A 13,321-nucleotide genomic window follows, 5' to 3' on the forward strand; every position below is an offset into this window, starting at 1 on the left:
ACATTTGTTAATTCCAACAGATGGTACAAAGGATAAGCCTTTAGAGAGCAGGGACACAGTAGAGCAGCCCATAGATTGGGATGATAAATTGAAAACAGGAATTCTGTTTATGTCCTCCAATACTGTCGTTGGCGAGTTTGAATATATCTCTGAGGAGGAGCTTGTTCCTGGTATTGACTTCTGTATTGTGGATTCAAGGCAGAGTCCTGATATTGCCCCCTGAATCGGGAATTCAGAGGTTGGTTTTGGAAGCGATTCTGATATCTGGGGCGAAAGTTGCCCCGACGATTGCCTAAAAAACGATTTTCTGGTGTCGCTCTGTCTGTTGCCTGTCTGTGTTGTGGGTTGCTATATGTGGGCCCCTCACTATCTGAATCTGTGGTGTCAGAAAAAGTGATGACTCTCTTGTGGCCCCAGGATGAATAAGTATTATTTGCGGTGTTTTCTGCGTTGTTGGTGTAAAAATTCTCAGTTAGAAATGGATATACACGTTCTTGAGAAAAGTTTCTAATGTCCTTTCTCAGCTTTTCTGTTTTCCTCTTGAGGAGATATTCGTTAAAGGAGTCAAGTTCAATCTGGATTTCTTCCAATTTATTCTTGGCTTCTTCTACACTGTGAGTTTGCTTGAGTTTCTCCTCAAGTTCGCAAATTTCCTTATTCAATAACTCGATGACCTCTCTAGCTGTTTCTATTATCAGAATCATCCAGTCCCTAGAACATCTATTGGAAATAAGAGACCACTTTTCCAGGAACTGTCTCACTTCGATAAATAAACCCGGGATGTTCCTTACTCGCAGGCCAATTGGAATACCGCCAGCCTTTAGGTATTCAAGCATGAACTTGGCATGCGACTCTGTACGCTTGGTCTTTTTCTTTAAGTTGAAGAGTTTAGTCCATTCTTTATTGGGGCCCCTAGATAGGGTGAATGGTCGTTTCCCCTCTGTCGCTTGCCCTAAAAGGCGGGCAAAGTCCTCGTCCGTGAATCCAAAAGACTTAATACTGTCCATGGAGTTGGATCAAAGTAAAGAGGAGGGAGCATACTAGGAGGAGAGGCCAAAAAACTGGATGAGGAAGATGAAAATCCTAAATGGTGCCAGCGTTTCTTCCAAGTCTATTCAAGTGGGCCACTGAGTTCCCTAGGGTATAACGTCCGAAAACGGAACCAAAAGAAGAAAAACAACAAGAGAAGAAGAAGCAAGAACGGAAAAAATTATGAAAGATAAAAGTGAGAACAATTGCTGAAAAAAGGGGTGATAAACTAAAGCTGGGAGAAAGGACTCGAGTTTCTAGTGTGAACATGAACAAAAGTATCTCATGTCCAAGGAACCCTACGGCAAACCGGGCCGGGAAAAGACAACCAATATAACAAGGGGAACCCCTGCAGGAAGGATGTAGGTAGAGAATCAGGGGAAAATGAGAATCAAAGAGAAAAGAAGGTACTCTACCTATATGTTTCAAAATGTACAGTGTATCATCTCATTGGTATACTAACACTTAAACTAGACCTACAAGGCAGCAGTTTCAAAGAACTTTCAGCACATAATCAAAGAAAGATTCATTAGTGTTTTATTTTTCACTTTAGTCAATTTCAGAGAAATACATTCAATACATAGAATTATTGGTAATTTGTGAAAATAACAAAACACAAATATGAATAGGTCCCAGTCACAATCAAACGCACACAAGCTCACAAACTTATACCGGTATCATATCACACCATAAAAACAGACATCATACATCTACACATAAAAATGCAACTAACCAACTAGGGGTCCAAAAAAGCCACAGCAATCAATATATAGACAAAGGCATATGAACATTCAATACTGTGCTAAAAAGTACATGTTCGAATTTAAGGAACTAGCGCTTGGGTGGACCCCGTGGAAGCGCCGACGCGCGTTTCGGTGAACGCACCGAAATGTTGGTGCCACCTTCCTCAGGGCAAACAAGGAAATAGCTTTAGAGTTTTTGCTGGGACCTAACAAAAATGAGATAACAAATTAACAAGCAATCTAAATGTAATTCAATAACATCATTTGTCTTAATAAGAAACTAGACATGCAAAGGTCATTAGTCATAAGTGTCGAACATCATAAATTAAAGACAATAAATCCAAATAGGAGAATTATTAAGGAAACGTAAACACTGGCGAGTCCTATACCACCACCATAAGTGATCCTAAGTAATGAAAAAGTGAAGACTCAGGGGAAGTAGAATAGAAAACTAAGTACATAGTGGATATCAAATTTCTTATACCCATGGCTACACAAGGAGGGGGTTAGGAAACAAGGGGGGGGGGTTGGGTGGGGGGGGCTTATTAGAGAAAAAAGGGGGGAGAGGAGAGATGGGAAGAGAAAGAGAAAAGAAGAAAAGAGAAAAAAGAAAAAAGGAGAAGAAAAGAAAAAAAGGGGAAAGAGGAGAATACGGATCACCTCAAGGGAACTCTGGAGCAACGGGGTTAGCAGATGATGGGAACGTCTCCGCTCACCTGTGAAAAATCTCTAGGCGTGGCAGATAAGTCAAAATGAGGACACAGGCGGGACCGCTCTGGCCTCAAAAGAACGGGGGTCAAAGCGTTTACTTAGGTAGAATCTGCTGGATAAACATACATGCAGGTTTTAAAATAAAAGCTCGAGCTTAAAAAGGAAGACGCAGCCATCTTACAAGAACACTGTCGAACTAAGCGTATACGTATTTAATGTAGACACAAAGGATTGGAAGAAAAAACAAATAAGCAAGTAGTGAAATGGCTAATTTTATATCGTTAACTGCCGGAGACAGCAGTGTGAACTAAATGGCTAGTAACGTAAACAATTGCTTCGGAAGAAACAGGCACAAAATCTGAATTTCAGCAAGAGAGCCTTCTGCAAGAAAGGTTCTGATAGAAGGTTCCCCCCCCTCCGCCCAAAAAAAGTTATAAAAATGAAAGCAAGAGTGCATTCAAAGCACAATTTTGGAATACATTGGATAAAGTGATTATTGCATTGAAAATGTTACAAGGTCCAACATGTACATCAGGGTGTACGTCTTTATCCCGTTTAATACCTGGTCACACCATCACCTTTCCCACAAACCACTTAAAACCTTGGTGCATGGCTCTTTGATAAGATGGAGCGAGCATGTTTGCAAACATGAAGAATACAAATAAAATCTCTAGTGCTGCAAAACTATATGAATCAAAAACCTGCTGGATATGTGTTGCAAACAGATGTTAGAAACACTTCAATATATAAGTTAAAAAAAAATACGCTGAAACGTATAGAAAGTGGAAACATGCAGAAAGCGATTCTAGCTTTTCTTTCACTATGGGGGGCAAAAAATAAACATACTCACTGTGCTTGTTTGTATAAACTATTCAAATAGAGTAGAAGAAAGAAAAGCAAGATCTGTATAGTGCTGCTCTGTATTGGCTTGTTGCAGCTAAGCAGCAATAAGTCATGGTGCACCTTCACCTTTGTCTGGGAGAGGTGCGGAGAGGTATGAATGGGACACACATCTGAGACTAACTCGGGAAAATAGACATCCTCAGCTTTAGCTTTCTCCTTGTTTACACCAATGAATAAAAGGGAGAGTCATTAAAAGAAAATATCAGACTAGGATCACACAAAATAGCTAAGCAGGGAAGCCAGCAGTGATTCAAGGTTTTCGATTTTCAACTCAATTCAGCCACCAACTGGGCATGTTTTCTGACATCAAAGGGTAACATTTTGTCCTGAAAGGAGATTATAGCGAATGTGACAGGCAGAATTCATTTTCTTTGTGACAGGCATACAAGCTCTTCACGAAAGAGACAGACTGAACACTTCGTTGCCATCTTGCAGTATAATGTTGCGCCCATGAAGTAGACAGCTTTGCACAATTTCTTTACAGCTGGCCTGACTGCAATTAAAATTAACAGAGGCGATTCAGAAATTGAGTGTATGTCTGAACTGTCGACTGGCCTGCAGAGGGGACATATTTCTGCATGGTCCCTATGGGAATAAGTAGCACACAACTTTTAATCGGCTTGATCTTTGACGTACGAGTGTGTAATCTGTGGCAGCACTTTGCAGGTAGTCATTGCAAGTCAGACATTATTTGGAGTTCCCAAATGATTCTGCAAGCAGTCTCCTTGCTATGAAATTAGTACTCCTTTGCTGTGCCCGAATCCCACGCACAATGTTGTTTTTCCATAGTAAATGCACAAAAAACTGTGATTTGACATGTAGCGATTTTACTGTGGTAAATGCTTTATTTTGTAAACGTGGCGGGCAGCTCCCTGCTGCCATCAGTAGGCATGCAATGAACCAATCACATCGAAGCCTGTGCCAAAGGCTAATAGGGGCTTAAATCAACAAACCACTGAATGCCCTCTCACAAGAAGTTCCACTTCCTGAAAATAAAACACTGCCCTGGTGAGCACGTGGCACCCTTCAAACTAAGCTGCAATCACTGCAAGAGTACCTGCTGCAAAGTAAAGTGGGGGCCAGTGCAGGGGCTCGTATATGAGCTCTCAACTCCACACTGCAGTCGTCCAATTGTGTGATCGTCGGCCTAACGGCCTGTGCCATCCCAGCAGCTTTGGGACAGATTACAGCACTCACTTTTTTTCGCTCATGTACACAGGTCAAGTTTTGAGTAAGATGTTCAGGTCTGTCAGGAGATTATTTACAATCCTGCCGATAGTGCAACCGAAAGCACCCCTAATTAGTCGCATGCACACACACTTTAAATCTGTTCCCAAGCCCTGGACTGAGTGCGGCCGGGTGACAATAAGTTACAACACAATGTCTTCCTACAAAGCCCCAGGTCCAAGCCCCTGGGAACTAATCAGGGCCTGGAAGAGGAACATAGGATGTTGGCCTACGGGATATAAATTGTCAGTATTAGCTATTTCAAGCTCACCGTCTGCATCTAATTTTATTAAAAAGAGGTCGCGCCTCAACAAACATATTCTCCTAGTCTTTCATAGATAGCGATGTTATGTCGTGGCCTTGGTACTTATGCTTTTTATTGTGTGTGTGTTAAATCACTTTCATAATCACCACACACTAGTAATAATGCACGGAGATAACCAGGCCGGACTGTGTGTGCTAGAGGCACATAGCCATATATAAGCTTACTCACCGACCATCTTTGCAAGCATTATAATGTAAGCCTACGCGACGATTATTCATCTGCCCATCTTCCACCGTGTGCAGCATTCGCTGAAAAAATACAAAATGCTCATTCCTCTTGTTTACGTCTGCACAGTAAATTGAGAGCCATCCTGCTAGCAGTACGGAAATACCACCACCAGCAATACAAATATCCATTACTCATTTTACTGTGCGAGTGTGAACCGCTGCGTCACCTCACACATGATGGCATGTTGAACTGAAATGGTGAACAGTGAGTAAACTATAAAGCAAGCAGCTCAGCTCACAAGTGTCTGCATCTTCCACATGCCGCAATACCAGTCTAAAATAGAAGCAGCATTATTTACGGCCTTTTAATTACCTGATTCAGAGGCCTGCTACTGCACGTCATGCTGCTTGCTTCTTTGACTGACTGACGGCTGCGCAGTATGCTGGGGCGGGTGAAAAGTTGGGACACTGATTCACATTGGTCCGAGTACGACTCAGGACACTTGACGATTCAACGCGGAGGAGGGACATGGCAGGTTAATAATGTATTTTGTCTAGTCATTGGTAGAGCTACGATGATTGATGTACCTGACTGTTACGCTGAAGCAGGGACCCAGGCAGTTTCTGGCGGTGTGCGTGCTGTTTGCCTCATGAGTCATACATAATAAGGCGGGCTGCGTGGAATTTTAAAAACATTACGCTTCCCCACACAGAACCAAGTCCCGTCCAATCAGTGACCCACTGCTACACTGACTGAACCCAGGCATGGATTTACCGCTTGATATCAGCTCTTCATCCGGGAGACCGTGTGAAGTGCTGATATCGTGAAACACATATTGCCACCATGTAAGTTGGCACTCAGCTTGTCAATAGACCCTGCCCTGAGAAATAAGTGCCGGTGCTATGCACCGGAAAGCACCGGCACAAATTAAGCACTGGATTAGACCCACAGTATAAACATAAATTGATTTTTCTCTGTTTATCTCTTTGTTCTCGATATAAGGGTGGGATCACTGCTCCTATCTGCGTAGGTTCTGGGTAAAAGGTCCTCCCTTTAATTTTTTATTTATCCAGATTCGTATACCAAACCCTTCATTCAAACCTCTTTTTGCCTCTTCTCACTTTTATCAAACGATCAAATTGTAAAACAAAATCAACCAACTTCTCAAAACCGATTGGACTATTAAGAATTAGGGCCAAAATATACTTCAACTTCTCATTCACCCCCGAAAGAATAAGGATCCTTTCTTTTCTGTGGGCTGGTCTGCCTCAATTGCTAATCGATTAAATTGTGTTCAATAAGAAGCAGATTCATTGAACTCCCCAAGGTTCTGGGTTCACACGTCCGGCTCAAGTCTTGCTTGGACTCATCAATAAAATATTTACAAATCATCCCAATTAAAGATATAACTAACTCATACCAAAATAACAAAAAAAATGTTTCCATTAACTACAAATATTTAAACAACTTAAATATTTTTATACATATATATATATATATATATATATATATATATATATATATATATATATATATATATATATATATATATATATATATATATATATATATATATATATGTGTGTATATATATATGTGTATATATTATCTACTGGCGGTCGCCAGTAGATAGTTATAGTTACAACCTTGTTTCCATAGGAAATCTCAAAATTCTATTTTGAATAACGAAATTTTCAAAACAAATGGGGCGCTCCGTTCAGCTCCTACCCTGAAAGTCTCGGGGTGATTCGTCAAGCGGGGGCCGAGAAAAAGGGGGGGTCCCAAAACGCGTTTTCCCCATGCATTTTTCCATAGGACCTTTAGTCGAAGGTACAGCCCGAACGGCTGAACAGAATTACTTGAAATTTGGCAGAGAGGTAGTCCTCAGATCAGGGAAGTGCCTTTTGCAGGTCTGGTGTAAATCTGTTCAGTATTTCCTGAGAAAATAGCATTTAAAATCATATAAATATCTATACGCGCGCACCGTGCGCGCACTCTGCGCGCACCCTGCCGTGCGCGAGCGCAATTCTGATTGGTTGTTAGATGTCGGTAAACATTCGAATCGGTCGAAACCAGGAAGTGTTGGCCGCCATTTTGTCTCTCACAGTCTGAGGGGGTGAAAAACAAAGGTGGAGAATGTGAAAAGGGGGCAGGGTGGACAGTTCCTGACCCCCTAGCCTTGGTCAGGGGGTCACAGAAGGACCCCCAAGGGAGAAAAAAACAATTTTTTTTTTTAAACAAATCGCGGGGTGCGCGCACCGTGCGCACACGTTATACACTGCGTACCGTGCGCCCACAGCACGCGCACGGTGAAAAACCTGGAAAAAAACCCCATTTAATAAATACATAATTTAGCATTTAAAAAACCGTACAAATTCACTGAAAAAACCATAGGTTTCACACACGTTATAGTTACGAATTAGCATTTAAAAAACCTTGCAAATTCACTTAAAAAACCATAGGTTTCACACATGTTATAGTTAGCTGGACATTTCACTCGTAAAAAACCAATGAAATTCCCCCGTTATAGTTAGTGCAGGCAACTATAACTCACGCGACCGCAATCCTCTGCTGATGACGTCAGATATTACATCACTGTATTTAGACACTTATTTACCCATGTCTTCTTCCATTAATCTTTAGCTATACATATATTACAAATATTTATTTTTCAGAAAGACACATATGTCATCAGTGATGTAATATCTGACATCATCAGCAGAGGATTGCGGTCGCGTGAGTTATAGTTGCCTGCACTAACTATAACGGGGGATTTTCATTGGTTTTTTACGAGTGAAATGTCCAGCTAACTATAACATATGTGAAACCTATGGTTTTTTAAGTGAATATATATATACATACACACACACACGCATATATATATATATATATATATATATATATATATATATATATATATATATATATATATATATATATATACACCACGATAATTCCCAATAAACATCCACTTCGCTTGGATAAATGGGCATGGACTCCGTCGGAATATGTGCATAGATCTTTTATTTTGCTCGTATCAACTCGCCATTACGCGTTTCGGTCACCACACGTGACCTTGAACACATATATATATATATCATATTTACTTATAAATTATGCAAATAGTTCTGTTTTTATACTTGCATGTATGTGTTTTTTAGATGTTTCACAATGTTTTGCAGCTTTTCCGTTGGGGGGTGTTCTAATGTGGAGCAAGTGATTTCTCTTCCGTTTGAAGAAAAAAAACGTCAGTTTCATTTAAAATGTTTATTTGTTGGTAGGTTGTAAAAGTTGGTAGGTTGTAAAGGTTGAGGTTGTTATATATATTTTTACGTGCTATTGAGGAGAGTTAATATTTTTGAATAATTTAAGGAATACATGCTTTGTTATGTGTTTTTACTGGTTTGTGATAGGTGTTTTTTTCTGGCAGCTTATTACTTTTCAAAGTCGTAGTGTTTTCTTTTAGGAAGTACATGTAAAGAAATAGAAGCTGGAAAGGGTTTTGTTAAGTATTTGCTATTTTCTCTTTTTAGTTTAAAAATACGTTTTACCTTTTTGGTTAGGTAGTTGTCAAGATATATATATTTCTTCTTTACGGGACTGGTCAGAGAATTCAACAGAGTTTCCTCTTTTCTTGCATTCGTCATTTTTGAAGTATTTAGTTGATAAAATGAGTTTGCCTTTTATATTGTTGAATTAATTGTTTGTATGATTTTATTGGTTACGGTTGTTTATAGTTTGATATTAATTGTTTGTTTAGTCTTTGTTTGAACTTTTTTTATCAGTTATGTCCTCTATGGTAAACGCTAATTTTGGTTTTATTTACAATATTTGATATATAGTTTTTGAATATAACATATTCAAAAACTATATATTAAACAATATAAATAAATTAAAAAAAAGGAATAAAGCAAATAATTAACAATGGTGGTCAGACCGCACACCAATATTTCATAATATTTACACAAACAATTAAATATAACATTTCCCACCCATAAGAAATAAAATAAATAAAACCAACCATTATGAGTCAAAATAGTTTTGTTTGTACAAAGAGGATTAGGTCACTCCGAGGTACCCTAGTGTGGATAATCTTTGCCTGCAAAGCAGTATGCTTTTGGAGCCTGGGAATCGTATTAGGTAATCATTAACGCTGTCCTAGCCATCCTCTGTATTATAGACTGGTCTTTCTGTGCCCTGAGGAAGATGTACATGGGTCGGGTGACACCAAAACGTGCGTCGGCATGACATAGAAACTGCTATGAGAACCAACAGAGGACATCAACGGAGGTTACAACAGGCTTAAAATAAGGACGGATATAGATGATGAGGGAGAGGAAAAGCATATATAGGACATAATTGACTATCGAGAGAAAGAGATTACCAGTATATACGTTTAAATAAAATATTTAATGAGTATGATGAAAATATGATGTTTCTTTGATAATTAAATAGCAGCTTTTCCTGTTTGACACTGTTGATGTACATGTGACTGGAAGATTTTTATGATGTAGTATGAATGGGAGTGTATGTGGTATGAAATCAATTGGGTTTTATAATAAGCCGGATGGCTGCCTGCAACATAAGGAGACAGTGATGAAATTGCATGTTGTATCTTGTATGTTGTAATATATGATGCGATGAGCTTGATGCGTGTGCCTGCTCTGACCTATGGGGCACAATCCTTGCAATAAAAGGGTTGGATTTTTTTAGTAAAACAACCGCAAAAGGTTTATCCTTCACCATTTCTATCGCTCTCACTATTACAAGTGTACAGGTCGGTAATCTATTGATACCTGCACCCCGGATCCACTCCACTTGCACTCACAGCTAAATTGTGTTACCTCATTGTTGGGAATTAACAGTTTAGTTATTGCTTTTAACCTTACCAGGGGGTCCCAGGAATAAGATTCACCCTCTGGGTACCTCCGTGGTATTTTTAACCCACAGTTCCACTTGTTCAACACACTTGCACTCACCTTTACGGTGTTTTGCTTTAAAAGGTCTCCACTAAAGAGCCCTCTAGCTGGGTCCATGGGGTATTGCAGTGCCGACCCCAACGATGAGCAAAAATTCCTAATAATGAAACATGACACCTTTGCAGGTGTGTGAGGGCATCTCTTCCTAATAAGGAAACCTGCCCCAAGTATCTATTGTCAATCTCCTACCTGTATTTCCCTACTACTTTAGAAAAAGATACCCTCTTGTGTACTACATGGATGGCTACGTGCAACATAAGGAGACAGTGATGAAATTGCTTGTTGTAATATATGATGAGGATTATATATAAAACAAGTACTATTGTGATTAAAAGAGTTGTATTGTGTTGATAGAATTGTGCTTGAATACATGAAGAGATATTTACATATTGATGATCTGCTGATTCTTTAAATAGGTTTTGGGAGATGGGGTTCCTTTGATTCTCTTTGGTTTCTCCTGTCCTGCTCCCATCAACTTTATCAGGGGTCCTTTATTTGTGGATGCTGGTTCTTGAGATGCAATATTGTTGTGTTGGACAAGTGTTGTATTTGTTGTGGCTTTACATGTTCCTAACCATTGAGGCTAAGGTGTTGTGACACACCTGTGATCTGTTTCAAGGTGCTCTTGTGCCCTTTCTCTGTAGGATTGGGCACCGTGAGGCAATGGTGCTGTGTCGTACTTGTGTTCAGTTTGCTTTGTATCTGAAATGAGTTACGATGGCTCTGTATGATCCTGTCATTTGAGGTGACTATGCTGTGTTGCAAATGTGATCTTCCTGCAAGGATCTTATGGTGAGGTGGCCATGTTGGTTTGTTTCCAGTGCAGTATCGGCTGCTGATGAATAGTACTTTGGAAGTGGGGGGGATGGTTAATCCGACAAACTTCATTTTTGACATACCTGCCACTGCCTCTTCTCTGTTCTTCTTCTGTCAACAAAGCAGGAGTCACACAGGTTCCCAGACTCCCCAAGTCAATCACAACGCTGCTGTCACCAGCATGACAGCAGGGTTGTGAATGGTCTGAGTGCCGTAGTTCGGCATTCAGACAGGGAGTGGGAGCCTGTGCATGTTCTACACCCAGGCTGTGCAATACAGCCAGGAGGAGAAATGCTAAATGTGCAGGATTGTTTGCCCGGCCTAAGACAGCCGGCCAAACCATCAAGCACCCTTAGAAAGTGCCCACCACTCCTCCCCCTGCTGGCTGTGATGACAGCCCAGCCCTGCCCGCATCTAAATTGCAACCAAACTGAGCCAGTGCTGAAAAATAAAATGATAATAACATTGTGTTATTATCATTTCATTTTTATCTTTTGCTCAGAGAGCAGTGGGGCGACGTTCCTCCGCCTTAGCAGAGGAGCCGCCGCTATTCCAGTGAGGCGATGGTGCTATGTCACACCTGTGCTCTGTTTGATTGGTACTCGTGATGGTTTGTGAATGCTCTTAAGGTTCCTGTCCTGAAAGACAGTGATGCATGCTGCGCCACTCATAGATTCTGTTTGCATTGTATTTGCCTAAATGTGTGCTCTTTCTGTTCCAGTCTTGAAAGGCAATGATGCTGTGTCACACCTGGTTTTTTTTGCAGGGTGCATATGATGTAGTAACTCAGCAGTTTGTTTCCATTGAGGCAATGGTGCTGCGTCACACCTATGTTCGGTTTGCATTGTATTCATCCTGACTTGTGAGGGTCTCAGCTTAATTTTAGCCGGCGGTTGCAGGTAAGCCCCACCCGCACTAGTTTTTAAGGTCCGGCACTTATTTTTCATCATCAGACTTTTATCCAGGACAAGAGTAGACAGGCAGAAAAGAGATAACGGAGATGAAAGAGAAAGATGGAGAAACAGTGACAGAGGGAGAAACGGGCATGTAAAGAAACCTGCAAATTGAGACAAAGGGGCTGTATGGTAGTAGATAAAAGAAGCATGAGGTGGAATGCTGGCCAGACACCCTTGGTGTTCAGCAATCCCAACAGTCGGCAGCAGCGGCAGCAGGTTCCCAAAGAAAACTTTGGGCACTGGCAACTTTATTTGAGACGCTGGTTTCCGGTGCTCGGTACTGGTACTTAGTTGCCAGCACTTATTACAGATACCACATGGTGGTGCTGTTTGTGTAATTTAAAGATGCATAGCAAAAGTTGTTTATTATTTCAATATGCAATATAAACAACTAATACCTGCCAACCAAGTCATTCTTTTAGCTTTGGGGGCTTCGAACAGTTTGAATTGTAACACTTGTAGCAGGGTGATGGTTAGTACTTGTGTAGGTACTGTCATTGGCAGCGTTGGCAGTGGCAATGTGTGGTGCAAGCTGTGGTGGTCTCCTGATGATGGCCCTGACACTTATGTTTTTTTACAAATTAAGCAATGATCCGGAGCCCCCTTAAACAGGGGCGGTTTTAGGGCGGTGCGACCGGTGCCACTGCACCGGGTGCTGGCTTCCTGGGGGTGCCGTGTTTGAAAGTTTATTATGCTTTTGAAGCACCTGCTGCAGCGTGTCTTTCCCCAGGCAATTACCAGGCCTCACATAAATGTCAAGATAACTCATGTGATTAATTATCTTCCTGGAGAGAGATCAGCATTTTGTATAGTTAAGGTTTTAACTTAGGTGAAGTTAGTGCAGAGGGTTAATGTGCCTGCTGCAAAGAACGTGTGCCAAGTAGATTATAGAGTGCGTATGATGTAAACAGATCAGCAGATTACTGCTTTCAAAAGAGACATCCTTTTGTTACTTGCAGTTTATAACTTAAAGTCCTAATATAGAACAGCGAGCTATTAACTTTCATCCTAGAACTGCATACACACTGCAAAGTATACATTATTAGAACATTGATTAAAGTTGCAAAAAGGGTTAATTTGGCTAGAAATCGATTCTTATTATTAAAGAAAACTCCCAACTATGCGGTTTCTCTTTCGACTCTGAGTTTGTGCTTCTCCACACCAATCACTCTTAAACTATACTGCCTACCAGTATGGATGACATGTGACTCCTACATTTTTAGTCCTTTGGCTTATGTAACATTTCATATACACTGATTTACACACGTATGATTGATTGTCTCTGTGTAATGTGCGTGTGATGCAAAGTTCTTGGACACTCTACACTGGTATGAGTGGCGCTATATAACTAATTGAATGCATTCGAGAGAGTGTGGTTATGGAGACTTCATCACTGTTAAAGGGTGCTAGTGAGAGAATACGTGGTGGAGGTGGTCATTGGGGGGGCGCCAACAAACATTGTTG

At 40.7% G+C, this 13,321-nt stretch overlaps 1 protein-coding gene and 1 long non-coding RNA gene across 5 annotated transcripts in view; one reads left to right on the top strand and one right to left on the bottom strand.

Moving 5' to 3' along the window:
• Nucleotides 1-13,321, top strand: part of NHERF4 (NHERF family PDZ scaffold protein 4) — a 76,455-nt gene that overhangs the window by 26,330 nt on the left and 36,804 nt on the right. The gene's annotated exons all lie outside the window — the stretch shown is intronic.
• LOC146861544 (uncharacterized) lies at nucleotides 1,667-5,614 on the bottom strand. The gene is made up of 3 exons (XR_014979271.1): nucleotides 5,479-5,614; nucleotides 2,489-2,595; nucleotides 1,667-1,978 (listed from the first exon to the last, which is right to left on the bottom strand). It is a non-coding gene; the product is annotated as an uncharacterized LOC146861544 (long non-coding RNA).

The sequence above is a fragment of the Triturus cristatus genome, chromosome 3_1 (genome assembly GCF_964204655.1).
Source record: "Triturus cristatus chromosome 3_1, aTriCri1.1, whole genome shotgun sequence".
Taxonomy (NCBI): domain Eukaryota; kingdom Metazoa; phylum Chordata; class Amphibia; order Caudata; family Salamandridae; genus Triturus; species Triturus cristatus.